The following is a 6,000-nucleotide window of genomic DNA, read 5'->3' on the forward strand; positions in this document are numbered from 1 at the left end:
TCATGGATCCCAGGAGGAAGGAGGATGGTCATGGACCCCAGGAGGAAGGAGGATGCCATGGACCCCAGGAGGAAGGAGGAGGGCCATGGACCCCAGGAGGAAGGAGGATGGCCATGGACCCCAGGAGGAAGGAGGATGGACATGGACCCCAGGAGGAAGGAGGATGCCATGGACCCCAGCAGGAAGGAGGAGGGCCCGGGAGGAAGGAGGATGGCCGTGGACCCCAGGAGGAAGGCCATGGACCACAACAGGAAGCAGGAGGGCCATGGACTCCAGGAAGAAGCAGGAGGGCCATGGACCCCAGCAGGAAGGAGGAGGGCCCGGGAGGAAGGAGGATGGCCGTGGACCCCAGGAGGAAGGCCATGGACCACAACAGGAAGCAGGAGGGCCATGGACTCCAGGAAGAAGCAGGAGGGCTATGGACCCCAGCAGGAAGAGGGATGCCATGGACCCCAGGAGGAAGGAGGAGGGCCATGGAGCCCAGCAATTAAAATCCCCCTTTCTTTATCAGATGGACAGACTGTTGCCATGGAAACGTACCCCTCACAGCCACCGCCACATCTTCAAGCCAGACTGCTAGGGCTCTGATCATTCTGCCCAGGGGCATGTTCTAATCTGGAAAAGCTAAACTAACATCCTCTGGGAATGGATCACGATGGACTCTATCACACCTGCGGCATTCCGAGAAACGGACATTTGTTTTTTGGTCATGCAGAGAACTGTCTGTCTGTGACCACCTATCCGTCCACCTTATCTGGCCATAACAGACGTGTTGTGCGTCTCAGAGTAGGAGTCCTGATCTACAGTCGAGTCCCCCCTGTTTATTCATTATAATATAAAAGGCAAAACGGATCCTAGATCACCCCTTCTACTCTGGGACGCTACTGTATATGACTACGGGCCCAGATGGACTTGATATGAATGAAAGATCCTCATTAGAGTGAGCATAATCCATTTGTAGCCAGTGCTGTATGTTATTACAGGCTACGGTTAGCTGTTGGAGCTCAGCCAACCAAAGCTAAAGTTTTTCTCACAAAGAGCAGAAAATTACAGTGGGCTACAGGAAGATGGGCTTCTCAGCAGGAATGAACTTAATCCAAATGACACATTCCAGGATTTTAATTGTGTTCACACAGAGCACTGGGCTTAGAGGTCATTTCCTGAGTACTCCCCAGATACTGCTTCATGTATTTTCTCTATTATACTCCTGCTAAAATGTGTATTCTATTCTACTGAGCCATTTACTTCATGTTCCTATTTTCCTATTTTTATACATTATTATTTCTTATTGGTGTTGCATTGTCGAGAAGGAACCTGCAAGTAGGCATTTCGTTGGATGGTGAACACCATGTGTGTACAGTGCATACGACTAATACAACTTGAAACTTGAGATCGCAGGGTCGCTGGGAATGGAACGGACAGTCCCAGCTTTTATTCAAGTTTTCTTTTTAAAAGGCTGAACAATTGTTAAGTAACATGAACGTAAGCAAAATCGCCAAACAAACAGGAACAGGCAATGATTATGAAACAAACAAAAAATTATGCATCAAACACAGATTGCCCATATAAGGCAGTTTTGAGTTGACAATCAAGATATGATAAAACCTGTAGCTTAACCCTTAACAGAATCAATATGTCTAAGCCTGAACCCTGCCATTTTCATTAGTGGAGTAAAGTTGCTCCAGGGTGAAGTTTCCCCTAGATACAGATCTAGGACCAGGTTCCCCTCCCTCAACCCTAACCTGAACCATTAGAGGGGAAAATGCTAAACTGACCCAAGATTAGTGTCTAAGAGACTAGCGTCTTCACACTAATGCTAAATGTTCAAATATGTTACCCAACATGCCTCATTGCAGGAGTTGGCAGCAGTGATGCTGTCTAGAGTAAAGGTTGGTCCATTTCCCTAGACTAGCAGCCTTCCAGGGTTAGACATGCCCATTTCTATTTCTATCTCCAGTGTCAACCTGGTCTCAGGGCAATTCGTAGGATTTGGTACATTCATCTCTTCTCTTCATTTAGAATGATCTATTATGTTTGGTTACATTATGAATGGAATAGCGATCGTACAATATCATATGAATTAGAGGATGTATAGTATCATACGTCTTAACCGGTTGAATTGGATGACGTAACATATCTTCCATCTCAGATAAAGATGTATAAAGGTTAGGATAATACATTCTGAACATATTGTCTAATTTTGCATGAAAGATAGCTTCATCCTCTCCAGAGAAAATCTGATGTTGAGTCTGGGACATGAGTCTGATTAGAGCCACACACACACACACACACACACACACACACACACACACACACACACACACACACACACACACAGCATAGACCAAGTCGGACATAATAATGTGACATGACAAACACACTTGATTCAGTTTGGGTTTTACCCTACAAGGTCATTTTCGGTGGCCCTGACATTTACATTTAGTAATTTAGCAGATACTCTTATACTGGGGGGCCTAAAATGGATTCATTCAACTCGTGTGTGATTATACCTTAACTAGTGTGTGATTATACCTTAACTAGTGTGTGGTTACACCTTAACTAGTGTGTGATTATACCTTAACTAGTGTGTGATTATACCTTAACTAGTGTGTGGTTACACCTTAACTAGTGTGTGATTATATCATAACTAGTGTGTGATTATACCTCAACTAGTGTGTGATTATACCTTAACTAGTATGTGATTATACCTTAACTAGTGTGTGATTACACCTTAACTAGTGTGTGATTATACCTCAACTAGTGTGTGATTATACCTCAACTAGTGTGTGATTATATCATAACTAGTGTGTGATTATATCATAACTAGTGTGTGATTATACCTTAACTAGTGTGTGATTATACGATATCTAGTGTGTGATTATACCATAACTAGTGTGTGATTATACCTTAACTAGTGTGTGATTATACGATATCTAGTGTGTGATTATACCATAACTAGTGTGTGATTATATCATAACTAGTGTGTGATTATACCTTAACTAGTGTGTGATATCATAACTAGTGTGTGATTATATCATAACTAGTGTGTGATTATACCTTAACTAGTGTGTGATTATATCATGACTAGTGTGTGATTATATCATAACTAGTGTGTGATTATACCTTAACTAGTGTGTGATTATACGATATCTAGTGTGTGATTATACCATAACTAGTGTGTGATTATATCATAACTAGTGTGTGATTATACCATAACTAGTGTGTGATTATATCATAACTAGTGTGTGATTATACCATAACTAGTGTTTGATTATACCTCAACTAGTGTGTGATTATACCTTAACTAGTGTGTGATTATACCTTAATTAGTGTGTGATTATACCTTAACTAGTGTGTGATTATACCTTAACTAGTGTGTGATTATGCCTCAACTAGTGTGTGATTATACCTTAACTAGTGTGTGATTAGACCATAACTAGTGTGTGATTATACCTGAACTAGTGTGTGATTATATCATAACTAGTGTGTGATTATACCTTAACTAGTGTGTGATTATACCATATCTAGTGTGTGATTATACCATAACTAGTGTGTGATTATACCTTAACTAGTGTGTGATTATACCTTAACTAGTGTGTGATTATACCTTAACTAGTGTGTGATTATACGATATCTAGTGTGTGATTATACCATAACTAGTGTGTGATTATATCATAACTAGTGTGTGATTATACCTTAACTAGTGTGTGATATCATAACTAGTGTGTGATTATATCATAACTAGTGTGTGATTATACCTTAACTAGTGTGTGATTATATCATGACTAGTGTGTGATTATATCATAACTAGTGTGTGATTATACCTTAATTAGTGTGTGATTATACGATATCTAGTGTGTGATTATACCATAACTAGTGTGTGATTATATCATAACTAGTGTGTGATTATACCATAACTAGTGTTTGATTATACCTTAACTAGTGTGTGATTATACCTTAACTAGTGTGTGATTATACCTTAACTAGTGTGTGATTATACCATATCTAGTGTGTGATTATACCATAACTAGTGTGTGATTATACCTTAACTAGTGTGTGATTATACCTTAACTAGTGTGTGATTATACGATATCTAGTGTGTGATTATACCATAACTAGTGTGTGATTATATCATAACTAGTGTGTGATTATACCTTAATTAGTGTGTGATTATACGATATCTAGTGTGTGATTATACCATAACTAGTGTGTGATTATATCATAACTAGTGTGTGATTATACCATAACTAGTGTTTGATTATACCTTAACTAGTGTGTGATTATACCATAACTAGTGTGTGATTATACCTGAACTAGTGTGTGATTATATCATAACTAGTGTGTGATTATACCTTAACTAGTGTGTGATTATACCTTAACTAGTGTGTGATTATACCATATCTAGTGTGTGATTATACCATAACTAGTGTGTGATTATACCTTAACTAGTGTGTGATTATACCTTAACTAGTGTGTGATTATACGATATCTAGTGTGTGATTATACCATAACTAGTGTGTGATTATATCATAACTAGTGTGTGATTATACCTTAACTAGTGTGTGATTATACCTTAACTAGTGTGTGATTATATCATAACTAGTGTGTGATTATATCATAACTAGTGTGTGATTATACCTTAACTAGTGTGTGATTATACCATAACTAGTGTGTGATTATACCTTAACTAGTGTGTGATTATACCTTAACTAGTGTGTGATTATACCTTAACTAGTGTGTGATTATACCTTAACTAGTGTGTGATTATACCATAACTAGTGTGTGATTACACCTTAACTAGTGTGTGATTATACTTTAACTAGTGTGTGATTATACCTTAACTAGTGTGTGATTATACCTCAACTAGTGTGTGATTATACCTTAACTAGTGTGTGATTACACCTTAACTAGTGTGTGATTATATCATAACTAGTGTGTGATTATACCTCAACTAGTGTGTGATTATACCTCAACTAGTGTGTGATTACACCTTAACTAGTGTGTGATTATACCATAACTAGTGTGTGATTATACCTCAACTAGTGTGTGATCATACCTGAACTAGTGTGTGATTGTACCATAACTAGTGTGTGATTATCCCTTAACTAGTGTGTGATTATACCTTAACTAGTTTATGATGATATTATAACTGGTGTGTGATTATATCATAACTGGTGTGTGATTATATCTTATCTAGTTTATGATTATATTATAACTGGTGTGTGATTATATCATAACTAGTGTGTGATTATACCATAACTAGTGTGTGATTATATCATAACTAGTATTTGATTATAATTTAACTAGTTTGATATTATACCTTAACTAGTGTGTGATTATATCTTAACTAGTGTGTGATTATACCATAACTAGTGTGTGATTATACCTTAACTAGTTTGTGATTAGTGATAACAGAAGGTGGGGGAGAGAGAGAGTGATAACAGAAGGTGGGGGAGAGAGAGAGTGATAACAGAGGGCGGGAGAGAGAGAGTGATAGCAGAGGGCGGGTGAGATAGAGAGAGAGTGAAGTACTGTTCTCCAGCAGTACTTTCAACTCTGTAGACGTTCTAATGGCTTGCATACTTATGACCTAAAAGAGGCTTATAGCCAGATGCTATAGGGATCATTATCAAAACTCAATCCTGGTCAGCTAAATGACCTTGTATAACTTCCAGATGACTAAGGAAAATCAAGTCGATAAGAATATGGATCTGGCTAAAGCTTATGGATAATACGCTGCGTCCTGGCTTATAGTTTGACATGCCGTTTAAATATAGCCGTTCTTTCTTTAAAGGTTGACTCAGCGAGATGACATTCAACGAGCAGCACCGCAGATGTTGAGATGAGTGAGATGCAAGACTTTGCTCTCACACAGTCATACGAGTTATCTTCACATGTGCACGGGTACCCTTCACCCTGTTAGAACGAGGGATCAAACCAGCAAAGAAGTTTAGCCTTACGCTTCAGCACTGTTTGTTGTTGTGGAAATAAACTCTGTAT

Source organism: Salmo salar, chromosome ssa06 (genome assembly GCF_905237065.1).
Source record: "Salmo salar chromosome ssa06, Ssal_v3.1, whole genome shotgun sequence".
Taxonomy (NCBI): Eukaryota; Metazoa; Chordata; class Actinopteri; order Salmoniformes; family Salmonidae; genus Salmo; species Salmo salar.